This window comes from Neofelis nebulosa, chromosome 6, assembly GCF_028018385.1.
Source record: "Neofelis nebulosa isolate mNeoNeb1 chromosome 6, mNeoNeb1.pri, whole genome shotgun sequence".
Taxonomy (NCBI): Eukaryota; Metazoa; Chordata; class Mammalia; order Carnivora; family Felidae; genus Neofelis; species Neofelis nebulosa.
In genome coordinates, this window is record NC_080787.1 from 42,211,933 (window position 1) to 42,227,341 (window position 15,409).

Consider the following 15,409-nt stretch of genomic DNA (forward strand, 5'->3'; position numbering starts at 1 on the left):
ACGGTCCGGAATACGGAAAGTTGGGGGATGGGCGGCGGAAGCACGAGTGTGGATGCATTTCGTGCCACCAAACTACACACTGAAAATGGCTAAAATAGTCAATTTCACGTTATGCATATTTTGGCACAATAAAATCAGTGCCCCCCCCCTTCCCTCCGCAAAATGCCATCACAAAGCAAATTCTGCCAGGAGGGTAGGAGGGAGGTTTTGTTTCGATGATGGTGCTGAAGTCAACGCTGACCCTTGATAGAAGAAATCAAGATGATGTGAAACCCTCAGTTATTTCATGGGTGAGTTTTGGGGTCCTGCCTCTCCCCCCAGTAATAATCCCCTCTCTGTGTCAGATGAGAAGCTCCCCGAGGAAGGGAACTGTATCAATCCCGAGGTCGAATCTGTGCTATGTGGAAGAAAGAAAGCTCACTGGCCATGCAATGTACGTACGCCTCTTCACAGCACATCTCCGAACTGCACTCGGTTTTCTTGCTTGCAAAATGGGTTAATAATAGCGATCATACGGTATCTTTGTGAAAATTAAATACAATATTTGCTCAGTACCGTGTACAGTGCTTGGAATACGTGTGTGTAATAAAAATGCTCGGATTTGCCGTCTGAAGATCAGGTTCCATTTCTGGCTTCGCCGTCGGCTAGCTGAGCCATCGGGAACAAGGAGGTCTCGCTCCTGAGAATCTCCGCTTTCTTGTCTGTTACATGGGAAAGATACTACTGCAACTGGACTGTTGGGAAAACCTAGGAAGACGTGTCTCCTCGGACGCAGCATGTTAAGCGGTAAGGTGGTCACGGATGTGAGGTGGTGTTTTTTGTAACAGGGACACTCAGCACCGGTGCACGAATCAGTGATCTGGAGACTGGTGCTTCCTTAAGGGCTGCTCTGAGCTGCGTGCCTGGAAGCCGGACCCCACGACCAAGTGGCATGCCAGACACCTGGCTGGCCAGGCATCATTCTGCTGTGGCCTCGTCCTGCAGAGAGATGTCCTTTTCAGCCAGTGGGCGGAGGGAGCCCACTCAGCACTTCTCCCAGCTGTGTTTCTGCTGATCCTCCCCCGGACACCTCTGCCTCTCACAAGCAGGCTGGCGGGAAGGAATTAAACAGGGGTAGGGAGAGAATGACCTCTGGAGTCAGATCTTGACGCAGTGCGGAGGCTACTCTGCGCAGCCGAGTGGGAGGCGGGGTGGGGGAACAGAGCTGTCCCCCGCCATCAAATAGCCTCAGGTCCAGACTGCATGGACAAGGCTCTAACCCTGGCTTTGCCATGGACTTGCTGTGGGGCCTTGGGCAAGGCACTTTTCTTCTCTGTGCTTCAATGTCCAATTCTGACATTCTAGAACTCTACAAGAATATCACCAGAAGAGGGTGACCGGAGCCAGGCGGAGCAGGAGGAGGGCGGGTGGGGTACAGCCAGCAAAGAGGGGTGGGAGCTTGGGCACCGCGTTCCCAACCATGAGCGCACAGAGGATTTGGCCCGGGAGTGACCCGGGCCGTGAGCTCGACTTCTGACTCCCCATGTACCAGCCGCCTAATCTTTACCCCTGTTACTTCACTTCCCAGAACTTCAGGCTTCTTGCTCATAAAGGCAGTTTGCAAATCTAATTTGCAGAGCCACATAAGGATTAGAAATAGTACATGCAAAACACTGGCATGCAATATGTACTCACTACATCATGTATAAATATAGTGAACGCTTACCTACTTTGTCATGTCTATCATCTCTCCCTGTCTGTCTGTCTGTCTACTGATCTTTGGCTGCAGCAACATCTTTCTCATAGAGAACACTAACACCACCTAACCCATCTCCAGGCAGGAGCTCTTGTAGTGGCAGAAGGTGAACTGTCTGGGGGCACCGGTAGGTCATCTTGGGGGCCAGGGTCTCGGCGCTGAGAAGATGAACCTTACTGTGGAATTTATTCATTAGCCAGAAGCTCTCAGGTGAGGCCGGCCTGGTCTAGAGGTGCCCCGTCCTGGTTCTAACTGGGATTACCTAAAAGAAGCAGTATTTTTTTTAAGTTTATTTATTTTGAGGAAGAGAGAGAGAGAGAGAGAGCACGAGCGAGTGGAGGAGGGGCAGAGAGAGAGAGGGAGAGAGAGAATTCCAAGCAGGCTCTGCACAATCAGTGCAGAGCCTGAGGCAGGGCTCAATCCCACCCATCGTGAGATCATGACCTGAGCCAAAATCAAGAGATGGATACCCAACCAACTGAGCCACCCAGGTGCCCCTAAAAGCAGCAGTATTATTACCTTCTCTGTCCCCACCCCTCCCCGGGCCTGGGACAGCAGCTCCTGTGCCGACAATGAGCACAGAACAGAGCCACTAAATGCACTTTGGTGTCCCTGCAGGATGGCTATGTGGGTCTGTAATCTCATATGGGAGTAATCACGTGAGTCAATTGGGTGTGAGTACATCACAGACTTCCATCTGTAATTTTCTGGGAGTCTCTCCAGCGCTGTTTGTTGGGGTGTATGGGTCTGAAGGTCCAGGAACTGGCTTGCCTTCCTCTCTCACCTGGTCCAGCTGTGGAGAGGCCAGGCTGGGCTGCTGATGGGGCAAGGCTGATGAGGACCCCTCCCGTCCTTCTTCCACAGACACAGGTAGGATGGAAAATGAAGCTCTGGGGAGCTCTGGGGGGAGGGGTAGCCGTGTAAGTGTGTGTCTGTTGGCCAGTGTGTGTGTGAGTGTGTGTCTACTGGCCAGTGTGGAAGCACCCTCAGTGTGTGAGCAGAGAGGAGAGGAGGGTGCTGGCATGAGCCTGTGAGCACATATGAGCATTTATTTATTTATTTATTTACTTTTGAGAAAGAGAGAGAGGAGAGGGGCAGAGAGAGAGGGAGACACAGAATGCGAAGCAGGCTCCAGGCTCTGAGCTGTCAGCACAGAGCCTGATGCGGGGCTCGAACTCATGAGCTGTGAGATCGTGACCTGAGCTGAAGTCAGAGTCTTAACTAACTGAACCACGCAAGCGCCCCACCTGTGAGCTTGGAAGTGAGGTGACCATTTGAATGAGTCAGAGCATTTGAGACAGTGTCCTTGAGGGGGCCTGTAAGGCTCCCGTCATCTGACCCCACTCCCTTCCTGTCCCATCTCCTGGACTCTGCCCCTCACTCCCCCACTGCAGCCACCCAGGCCCCTCACTGCTCCTCGGAGGTTCTCTGGCCTGGGGGTCTGGCCCTGGCTGTTCCTTCTGCCTGGAACTCACTTCCTGCAGACCTCTGCTTGGCTCACCTCCTTCAAGCCTCTGCCAGGGAGGCCTGCTCCGGCTGCCCTAAGACTGCAACTCGGCCACTGCCGCCAGCCCCTTACCCTGCTCTGCTCTACCTGCACAGCACGCGTTGCCTCCCCTACCTATATAATGAACTTGTGTACTTGTGTTGGTTGCCCGCTTGCCCCAGGAGGACAAGGATCTTGTGTTGTTTTGTTCACTGATGCCTCCCAAGCACCCAGAATGGAAGCATTTATATCCTGGCATATTTGCCTCCGGTTTCTCATTTGTAACGTAGGGACGATAATAGAAAGCTCTCCACTTCATAGGGCTGTCGGGCAGATTAAATGAATGAATACCTAAAAGCACTGAGAACAGGACTTGGCGCATAGTTCAGTGCACGTTGGCTATTATTATTATACTCCTTCACGGCGCGGAGTCAGAATGCAACGAGCGATCCAGGCGAAGAAGCCGGCACAGTGGCGGCCACCAGGTGAAGGTGCTCCCTAAACACCTCTTGCTGTATGCCCAGCCACCTTGTAAGAGTTCCCTGACCTCCCACACCCATGGAACCCATATTATCGGACCCCCTCTGGGTTAGGAAGTCAGTTATCAGTATATTCATCACCTTGTTTTAAGTTTATTTATTTATCTGAGAGAGAGAGACAGAGAGCACATGCATGCACAAGTGGGGGAGGGGCAGAGAGAGAGAAAGAGGGAGAATCCCAAGCAGGCTCTGCACTGCCAGCACAGAGCCCCATGCAGGGCTCAAACCGCGAGATCATGACCTGAGCGGGAATCAGATGTTCAACTGACTGAGCCCCCCCCTGCCCCCCCACTTCCTGCTTTTTTAAAAAATCAAGACAGGAAGCAAGGAACCCCCAGCCTGCCCACCCTGGACTGCCAGCTCCCGATCTTATAGGTTGTTAGCAGAATGTGGCGGGCAAGCACGTCCTCTGATGGGTGTGAGTGCAGTTCAGACCACGTGGAACCCCATCTCTGGCCCAGGAGTTGGATGCCTGGATTCTTTTTCCAGTCCTGCAACCCCTAATGGCTGTATGACCCGGGGCAAGTCCTGTGTCCCAGATGGGACTCTGGTCTTCCTGGGCACAGAGAAGGGTTACGGTTAGATCAGTCTTTTCAGGCTGGTCCATTCATCCAAGAAATGTCTGCGGAGCACCTGTTATATGCCAGCGCTGCTGGAGGCAGTGGGGATACAGCACTGGGGATACAAGTCCCTGCCTCGCGGAGTTGACATTCTGGGCAGGGTGAGGGCAGAAAATAAATAATAAACATAATTGGCAAATGAATATGTTATAAAGTGGACCATGCTATGGCGAAAAGGAAAAGCCTATTGGGTTAAAAGAAAGTAAGAGACGCCTGGGAGGCTCATTCTGTTAAGCGTCCAGCATCGGCTCAGGTCATGATCTCACGGTTCGTGAGTCCAAGCCCTGCGTCAGACTCCGTGCTGACAGTGTAGCACCTGGAGCATGCTTCGGATTCTGTGTCTCCCCCTCTGTGTCACTCCCCCGCTCACACTCGAAAACCTCTGTGGGGAGGTGGTCAGGAAGACCTCTTAAGAAGGTCTTATTTGCAGTGAGGGACATCTTACATTCTAGGAAACCATGAGTCTCAGTGATTCTTGGCACTTCTGCGTTCCAGGGAGAGCACTGTTTGGGATCCCCTGGAGTCCCCCATTTCTGAACACACTGCTCCTCAGCTTGCCCAGGGGTGACAAGGCCAGAAGACAGATCAGTCAAGTTCCCAAGAACGATGAGTGATTTATCGCTGTCTTGATTCACATTCAGATATTTTATGGCTCCTGTGGCTCTGACGGAATAAATATGACCTTTTATTCTTCACTTTGCTTAAGACTCAAGGTCAACAGCCCAACTGTGATCCACTGGCTGCTCCCTCCACTGGATGTCCGTGAGCCAGGGAGCCCCGTGGCTGTCAGAGATTCATGGCACCATCCTCCAGCCCCGCACCCCTGCCTGCCCCTTGGCACTGGTTCTGGGCTTCACCCGGCCGGGAAGGCAGTGGCCACCGTGGCTCTGGGGGATGATGGCTCATTAAGGGTAGAGACCAAGCCATAAATCTCCTCCCTCTCTCCTGAGTACACCCCATCACTAGGGTTGAACCCGTGACCCGCGTTTCATTTCAGTCCTGGGAGGAGGCAGCCATGGGGAAGGCCGATCGGCCACGGTTCAAATGGCAAGCCATAAATTAAAACGCCCCAGGGCCCAGCCATCACTTTCTGCAGTGTGGAGAAGAGGCAGAAGGCACACACGCCTCAGCTCGCAGGCCTCACACGGAATCCTCCAGGCCCTTTCTGCAGCGCGGGCCTCCTTCTGCTTTCACAGAAGCTATGGTTTTGTTTGTGAGACGTCACTGGCACTGCCTGGAAGTTCTGCCACCTGCCCAGCTGAGACCCCTCCCTAAGGCACCCACTTGCTTTCCCATGTTTGGGTGGCTGGGATGTGTTGGCCTGGCTCACACTTCCCCTTTCTCCTCGTGGTGGTTCTGAAGGAGAGCGGGCTGATGGTTCTGGGTTTGTTAATAGAGTAGGTGGCTGGGAAGGGGGCGATCTAGAAAGGAAATGTGGTCACTGGTCTCTGTTTTTCTATTTATTTATTTATTTATTTATTTATGGTAAGCTGGAAAGAAAGAAAGAAAGAAGAAATAAAGATAGAAAGAAAGAAAGAAGAAAGAAAGAAATAAAGATAGAAAGAAAGAAAGAAAGAAAGAAAGAAAGAAAGAAAGAAAGAAAGAAGAAAGCAAGCTTTAAAGCCCCAGTGTGGGGCTTGAACTCATGACCCTGAGACCAAGAGTCACATGCTCTACCCACTGAGCCAGCAAGATGCCCTAATTTTGAACATACTACCTATAACTCCAAGACATCCATGTCACCCCTCTCCACCCTAAGTCATGTCTAGGGAGGAAGAAGAGTGGTCAGGAACTCTCTGGAGGATGGCAGGCCTGGGTTTGGATTCTGGCTCTGCCACTTCCAAGATGGGAGACCTCACACAGCTTGCCTACCCTCTCTGATCCTGGAGATTCCTACCCTGTGAAGTGAGCATATTAGTAAGGGCTGCCTCTCGGGTCATGACGTACATGCCTGGCACAGTGGGGAGCACAAGCTAGCTGCAGATTTTTAAGGCATTGAGGTCCAGACCCTGGAGCCAGCCTGCCTGGGTTCAAATCCCAGGCAGAACACCTCAGGAAAGCTACTTAACCTCTCGGCACCTGAGTTTTCTCATCTGTAAAAGAAAAAAAAAACAAATAAGATAATAACAGTACCTTGGTCATCGATGTATTGGAAACATTAAATAAGCTTATACATGGTAGCCACTAGAATCATAACTAGCACATAGTACTTTCTCAGAAAGGTTGGCTCTTGGGGCGCCTGGGTGGCTCAGTCAGTTAAGCATCTGACTTCAGCTCAGATCATGATCTCAAAGTCCATGAGTTCAAGCCCCACATTGAGCTCTGTGCTGACAGCTCGGAGCCTGGAGCCTGCTTCGGATTCTGTGTGTCCCTCTCTCTGCCCCTCCCACACTCATGCTCTCTCTCTCTCTCTCAAAAATTTTAAAAAAAGAAAGGTTGGCTCTTATTGTCATCATCATTACTGGAGGAAAAAAAAACCACTTGCATTTACTTGGCACTTTTGACCTAATTTCCATCCATTGGTTTTGTGATTTATAATCCACTTACTTCCAACCAACGATATAAAATGAGTTGCCACACAAAAGCGCATAAAATGAGACAAGTAAAGTAAAAAAATATACATTTTATGGAAGATCAGGAATCAGGAAGGTTTGAGCTAGAGGCCCTGGGACCCCAGGATGCTTGGTTGTGCCCACAAAGCTGCCACACAGCCCTGGGTCATTCTGTCTTGGAAAGAGCCTCATACGGAGGAGGGGCTGTGGTGGTCTCAGAACAACGTGAGACGGGCAGGTATGTTAGGGGCCTCCAGTCTGGGTGGGACTTGGACCATAGGAGCAGAAAGGGCCGAGGCTGCCTTCAGATGAGGGGTACCCCCAACCCAGGAGGGGCTGCCTTAGTCCACATTGCTCTGGCCAGGCCACATCCAGCACACTGCCCACTGGACCCCACACACGCAGAGGGAGGGCACAACCTGGCACACCTCCGAGGCAGGGGAGCAGGAGACGCAGCACAGAATACACCCCAGGTCCCTTCCTGCTCCAGGGACAAGCATGGCGGCCCTTGACCTAAATCGCCTCCTGTGTCTCTTCATTGACCGTGCTCCTAATTTGACTTTCTGAATCACCTCCTCCAGGAAGACTTCCCTGACCTTCCCAGGACACTCTCTCACGTGTGCTTGCACAGCACTTATCCCAACTGTAATAACTGAATCAGTTAATCCTCAAGTACCAAGTGCTTTAATGTCTGTCTCCCTCGGAAATGTGAATTGCAGGAGGGCAGGGGGGTCCTGTGAGTGGCCCAGACCTGACATTAGAAGCATAAACTAAACACCTCTTCAATGTCTAAAGGTGAAATGCAAGAACGGAAGAAGGCAGGAAAAAAAGGATGTTGAATCTGAAAAAAAAAATGGCATTAGGCAGGCAAGCCCTGAGAATTATCTGCAAACATCACATGGACATATTTTGAAACAAGAATTCATATTATTCCTGATGTGGGTGCAGGCAGAAGGTAAGGGCAGGAGGCAGAGGCAGATGAATTTGGGGGGTCTGTCATAGGAACATTTTTAGCTAGAGCTCCCAACAGTAGTCAGGCTCCTGGAGTAAAAAAGGAGGGGGTAGTTTCTCTTATGTGGAAGTTCTTCCCCTATGGGGCCAGGTAACATCCTAAGGGTGTGGTGGGAGGTGGGGGTGATGGGTGGGAGAAGGGGTGGGCATCATGAGGATTCACAAAGAAAGGAGAGGCCTGGCCTGGATGACCTTGAACTATGCCTTTCTAACTCCGAACCTTTTTCAATCTGTGAGGGTAACAAGAACAAAGCTCATTTAAAGATGGAAGAACAGAGTCCAAGAGAGTTGTGACAGATAAATAGCTGGACCCATCACAAGACCTTGGCTTCCCCTTCGTCTCTCTGGGCATTTTTGAGCCCTGGGCAATATGTCCATGCAGCGGAACTGGGCTCTGAGGTTGCCTTACGACCCCACCCTGAACACGTGCCTCCTCCTGCTGCTGGGACCTCCACTGTGCCCTCCATCATGCACGTATCCTCTGTTGACCAGTCCCGGAGGAAGCCATGTCAGCATCACCCAGGCTTTTGCCTGTGCTAAGTACAAAGAAATGCATCTCTAATGGTAGAATTTCAGGCCCTCTGATCTTCTGTGAAGGAGGGGACTCTAGACAGAATGGGAGAGAGTGGGGTTTGGGTCTAAATCCTGGCACTTGTGCCTTAGGAAGGCAACTCCCACCCACTCACTTTTGCTGTAGGACAGAAGCTTCCTTCCAGCCCCTGCCAGAGGGAAAGAACTGCTGGGCACCAGCCTACCCAACCCGGGAATTTTCAAAGTCTCTCTGTTTCACTCAGACCTTCCTTTGAGCGACAATCAAAGGCTGGGGGAGGAGAGCAAAGCAGCCTTGGGAGGCAGCCCTTGGCACTGGCTCACACACGGTGGCATTTTGACGGGTGGTAAAAATATCTCTGGCGTTCAGTGCCGGCTGCTGCCACCGCCTTAGCTTCCAAGATCCTGTCTCCATGCCCAGGGCCTCGGCAGCCTCCCCACCTGTCCACACACACTCCAGGGGACAGAACGCGGGTCACCCAGCCCCAACCAGCAGCTACCCTCACATCTGCAACTGCAGCGTCCATCGCTGCGGCCAGGCACCAGTGAAAATGCACTTAAGAGCCACTAGAGGAGGAGATTTATTATCAGAAATACTGCAGCACATGCCTAATGAGCTAATTAAACAAGAACATAAATAATTACTCCCTATCAGAGTGAGAGGGTTGGGGGTGGAGAGGGTGGGGGATGGGACGCTGAGCGCAGAGCTGGGACAGTGATGCGTGAGACGTCTGCTCTGCAGGGGGAGACGGGACCCCTCTCCACTCCAGGCTTGTGCTGTTTCCCCAGCCAGGCAGAGGCAGGCCCACGGATTCCGCCAGAAAAATCACTACCTGATTTCCCTGCCCGAGTCTTTCCTACTCACTCCCTTGCCCACACCCTGATCTCCTTCTGCTCTCATACAGAGCCTGAGGGCAAAAGACAGAAGGGATGCTTCTCCCATTTTCTGGATGTGAACCTTAAGGAGCAAGAAGGTCTCAAGACATAGCGAAGACCTCGGCAACCATCTTGTAACTGGTCTCCCTGCTTCCACCCCTAACCACCTGAGGTCTATTCTTCACCTAGCAGCCAGAATCTTCTTTCTTAATCACATCACTCTCCCAACGTTCAATACCCCAGTGGCTCCCATCTTTTTCAGCATAAAATCCAAGGCCTAACCACAGTCTGTGAGCCCCTCCAGGACCCAGCCCTGTCCAGTCCTCTAATCTCATTTACTGTCACTCTTCCTCCAGATGCACTAGAATCCTTGCTGCTCCTCCAACAAGGCCAGTTGTTCCTACCCCAGGGCCTTTGCCCATGCTATTTCCCTTGCTGGACTGTTTTTCTCCTCCCATTGAGGTCTCTCTTCCAATGTCACTCCTTACAGGGGCCATCCCTGGCCACCCATATACAACAGTAGCCCTTCAGTCTGTGTCCCCTCATACTAATTATTTGTCTTCCTAGTGCACATATAAAATGTTTTGTCCCCCTCTCTCATAAGAATGTAAGGACTTTGCCTATCTTGTTCTAGCCCTAGGGTCTTGACAGAGTCTACCCCAAAACTCAATAAATTTTTGTTGATTGAATAAATGAAAATCTAGCTATCAACCATCAAAGTGTGGTTTGTGCCTAGACCATCCAGTTCCAAATCCAGACTTTCCTCGACTGCAGGTCATTCCTTCTCTTAGAACTTGATCTGGCTCCCCAGTGTCAACAGGTGAAAGGCTGACATTCAGGACAGGATAGAGCACTGGTTATAAGTTCTATCTCCACCCCCCCCACCCCGCCCCAAGCTGTGGGGACTTGTCAGTCACATCACCCACCACGTTTCAGAGTCCTCATCTGTCAGATGGCAATGCCACACCTCACAGGGTTAATGTACCAACAAAAAGAACACACAGAATGTTTTTAGGACAGTAACTGGGAGGTAGTAAGGGTTTAGTACATAGAGCTATTTTGTGTGGCATTCAAGGCTACCCACAGGCTGACCTCTCAGATCCTCTCTAAACAAACCTCCTATTATTTTCCTAGACTGGATCTTCTTGAAGTGTGGTCCCCAGGCCGACAGTATTGGCAACCCTGGGAGAATGTATTACAACAGCAGATTGTCAGACTCCACTCCAGACCAGCTGAGTCAGAAACCCAGTCGTGTTGTGCATCTGGGTGCCTACAAATGTGCCGGTGACTCAGATGCACACTTAGGTTTGAGAACCTGCCCAGAGACGGCTCTTCCATGAGGCAGGCCATGCGTGCTGGATTGAGTTGTCAGTCCTGTTTCGTCCCAGCCTAGCCATGGCCTGATGGTGGGTGAAGTACAAGCCTTGCCCCTTGACTTTGGGCTTGGCCAGGTAACTCGCTTTGGCCAATGGGATTTAGTACGTGTGGTGTCACCAGCGGCTAGGCGTGTGGCTCTTCTGTTGGGCTTCCCCTCCTGCATTTCTGCTCTCATTGCGAGAAGAATGAAGAACATACCTTGAACCGCTCCCACCCCTAGCTGGGCTCCAGAATGAGGTATGTAGGGAGGATCTAAACCACAGCCCAGCCCAGCCCAGCCCAGCCCAGGCTGGCCAAGACCAGCCAAACTCCAACGAACCTGCAGACACAGGAGTAAGAAAATGAAATGTTAATGGCTGTAAGCAGCCTAGATTTGGAGGTTCTTTGTCATGCAGCATTACTGTGGTAGCAGCTGACTAATACACCAGCAGCCCTTGTAGGTCCTTGACCAGGTCTTGCCTCTGCATCTGTCTTTACTAGTTCCACCTAAAATAGCTTGCCTTACCCTCTTGCCTCGAATTCCACTTATTTTCTAGGATACACCCAACACTCCACTCCACCTGTTCCCAGAAGCTCCCCTCCCCCCCTCCCGGAACACACCCTCCTGACCCAGGCAAGTGAATTCACTTCAGTTAGCTCATGAAAAAGCTCAAGTGGATAAAGTTCACGAAGCCATTCGTTTATATTTTAACCTTTTAGGCGGCTAATTACTACACTGAAAGGCCTCTTAACTCGGTACCATCGCTAACTAATTACCATGTTACAAGGTTAAGTGTTTAATAGTTCCCTGTGATGTTCAATTTCCCAACACTTATCTCCTTTACGAGGCAGTGCAAGTTAGTTCCCACATCTGGATCAGCACTTCCACCCACAGCATCAGCCCCGCAGCCAGAGAATGAGTCGGAGCCCATCTTGGGAGCCCACCCCAGCTAGAAGTAGCTCTCCCTTGTGAATAGTAAATGAGCTCGTTCGTCCACGTTGCAAAGTCTCCGTGGCCCTGCCTTCACCCTGAGCTGGCGCACCGCAGTCTGTGGTTCATGTGCCTCTGCCCACTCGCCCCCCGCCCCCACCACCTTGGCGACTTTGAGGATGATGGGCATTAATTTGACTTCATGTCCCGAGCCCTCCTGTCACCCACAGGATGCCCCACTCCAATCGCACACACACATGCCAGACCATAGGCCTAATTGGCAAGAACTAAGACATCCCTCTTTGTTTCTCTCTGTCTCACTGTCTCCAGAGATGAAAAAACAGCACTCACAAAGAGGCAGAAAAGCAGCCGGGATCATCTTCTTTCCCAGGCTGGCCTCAGCTACATGTTGGCTACTGGGTTCTGGGATTGAGTGGACAGGTGCCAAGAGGTGTTAATGACACCAAAGCTTTTCACCACCAAAGCTTTGCAGCGGCTGTAGCCTCCCCATCATCCTGTCCCCTCTCCCAGCTTCCCGGCAGAGGCCTGATTTTGTTTGGGGAGGCGACGTGCCTCACAAAGGACTACCTTTCTCAGCCTTCAGCAGAGTCACTGGGTGGGACTTCTGGGGGGCTCTTTACCCTCTTTACAGGGGCTGACCCATCCAGGAGGCGGTGCTTGTTTAAGTTTTGGTTTCCCAGAGGCAGACCCGGAGATAAGGATTTGAACGCGAGTAGTTTATCTGGGAGGTGGGCCCAGGACACTGTGGTGAGTGAGGAAATGGGGAAGAAAGTCCATACAGGGGGTTCCACTAAGCAGGTTACCACCGTAGGCAATTGGGGCTCAGTCCTCCTGGGACATCTCTCGGAGGCGGTGCCTGCTCGACCTGTGGGCTGGGCAGGCGGGGAGGCCCTGAACACAGGAGACATGAGCCACATGTTAAGGATTATGCCATTGACCTACAGAAGAAGCCTCAGTCCTTGAAGGCCAGGGGGCTCCCATACCAGCCTTGAACTACCTCCTTCTGGGATTCTGTTACACAAAAACTCTCCAAGTTCGAATTTGATTAATCCATTGTAGTCTGATCTCCGCCACTAGAAGCACTTGGCACTTTATGAAGATGCTCTTTGTTCACGTCTTGACATCTCCTTCCATTTCGCTACCACGTAGTGAGGTACGCAGGATAGTTAGTATTATTCCCATTCTGCAGATGGGAAGCCGGAGGCTCAGAGAAGGAAAGGGAGGGGAGATAACAAGAACCCATGTTTGGGGCCCCTGATCCCATCCTTGTATTTGTCACTCAGGCTCCACTGAGAGACCAAGAACAGTTACTCCAGCAACTAAAGCGTGCACGGTGCTTGAGTTTCCATTGTGTTTCTCACACTTTACCTCTTGGGAGATAACCCCATTCTCAGGGATTTTTATTTCGATGTTAAGGATGAAGCAAAGTCTCCGAGAAGTGAGATGACCAGGTCTTCTGGCTTCTCCCCTCACCGGAAGTTCAGAGACCAACCCCCAGCCGTGGGATGCACAGTGGCTCTGCCCACCGGTGCTGCCCACACACCTGATTTCCCTGGCATGTGGCATGATGCTGAATGCGCGTCAAAGTCACCAGGGGAGCTTTAAAAACACGGATGCTTGGGCGCCACCCCAAGCTGACTCAGAATCTTTTGGAGAGAGATTACAACTCCCCAAAAGATTCCAGCGTGCAGCCAAGGTCAAGGAACACTGGGGAGGTGGGAACCTGGGGCTTGGGGTCAGGACGCCTGGGTTTCACCCCTTCCCCACCCCTGGTGCTTTCTAAAAGGAGCTGGCTTCTGTGAACCCACCTGAGCAGAGTCTTGTCAGATGAGGGTTTGGAGGCATTCTGATGGCCATCAACACCAGCACTGACCCCCAGCACCAGACACTCCTCCGGACACAGCCCCTCCCTCTGTGAACCTTCTTTGGTTTTTTGCTGGCATGAAATAAATGATATCCCCTCTTCCACCCACTGAGTAACCAAAGGTATATAAAATTAACAAGGATCTGGTTCTCTGGTTCTTCCTTACCAGTGGGGGGAAAACCATATTTCAGAAGCAAGGCAGACTGGATAATCCCTTTACTCCTGCTAATTATTTCTATCTTCGGAGATGTCTCCAGCCAAAGCTGTTTGAGAATGAAGAGGGAATGACAAGTAGAAAAAGTAGTCACCTCTGAGCAGATGCCCTGAAGCTTTTTGAATCTCGGTGGTGTCATCTTCTTGTGCAGCACAAGAAAGAAAGGATGAGAAGGTAGCGATATGATTTGAAATACTCTTGGAAGGCACCCCTGAAAAATGTCTTCCCTATGCACAAGTCTGCTGTGGGTTTTGAAATTCCACCATTAGAGATTCATTCCTTTGGGTCTTTCAGAATTCCCAATTGAACTGCAAAAATTTGTGAGAGGGTTTACATCTTATACCTTTATCTCTTAAAACCCTATTAGATCATTTTTCAATTTTACAGCTCTCTTAGAATAAGGTTTTGAAGACTGGAGCCACAAGAGACAGCCTGGAGAAAAGGGCCTAGAAGAGGGGCAAGAAGGGAAAGTAGGAAGGTTTCTAATAACAATACATACTTATATGTGTCCAGCACTGCACAGTAGAAAATGAAAGATGTGTTTTCAAATACACGATCTCATTCAGTCTGCACCACAATCCCAGGAAATATGCAGAGGGGAATCTCTGTTCCCAAGTACAGGTGAGAAAATAGAGACAGAGGGCAATGAAACAATTTTCTCCTGGTTCCAGGACTAGTAAATGGTGGAGTTGGGGTGCAAACTGAATTTCTGGAAATTCTAGCTGCCTCCCTATCTTCTCTATAGTAATGGGAGTACATTGTGCCTAGCTTTAAAACACTACGCTTCCCCGCCTCCTTTGCAGATAGGTGTGGTCAAGTTATTGGCTGGGGCTTCTGTGAATTTCCTCCCCTTTGCCCTCTTGCTCTCTGGTTTTCATCTTTCCTGCCGTGTGTAGACAGGAGATGTGGAGGCGTCTAGGTGGTGGTTCAGTCAGTTGAGTGTCTGACTCTTGATTTCAGCTCAGGTCACAATCTCAGGGTTGTGGGATCAAGCCCCAGGTCGGGGTCCACACAGATCATGGAGCCTACTTGGGATTCTCTCTCTCTCTCCCTCTGCCCCTCTCCCCTTCTCACATGCTCTATCTCTCTCTAAAATAAAAATAAAATAAAATTTTTAGAAAGGGAGATGTGACAGCTAGAGCTTCAGCAGCCATTTTTGCACCACGAGGTGATCCTTAAGGACACAAACCATGTGCTGAGGATGGCAGAGCAGAAAGCTAGAAGGAGTTTAGGGCTGCTGGTGGCCATGCTGCCCATAAGACCAGACCTAAACTCTCTTCCACTGGACTTCTTTTACATGAGAGACATATAAACCCTAGTGGATTTAAGTCGTATTAAGTTTAGTTTTTCATCCTAATTGCCATTCCAGACTTCTGACTCCAGACTTGTTTTTCTCTGGGATGCCTCTAGCAACTAAGTTACTCCACAATCGCTCACCTGCCCTTATCTCATCTTGCCTTATTTTCTGTTAGCTGGTCCCAGGTGGCTATTTCTGAATGGGACCCAAGGTTCTTACTGGCACTCCTGTCATTTTCCCTCAATCCTACTAGGTCTTAGAAATGTGGGGGGAAATGGGGGTGCCTGGGTGGCTCAGTCATTTAAATGTTTGACTTTGGCTCAAGTCATGATCTCATGGTTCATGAGTTTGAGCCCCA

General features: G+C 50.7%; 1 protein-coding gene across 1 annotated transcript in view; it reads right to left on the reverse strand.

Moving 5' to 3' along the window:
* Positions 1-15,409, reverse strand: part of LRFN2 (leucine rich repeat and fibronectin type III domain containing 2) — a 181,367-nt gene that overhangs the window by 17,397 nt on the left and 148,561 nt on the right. The window lies entirely within an intron of this gene.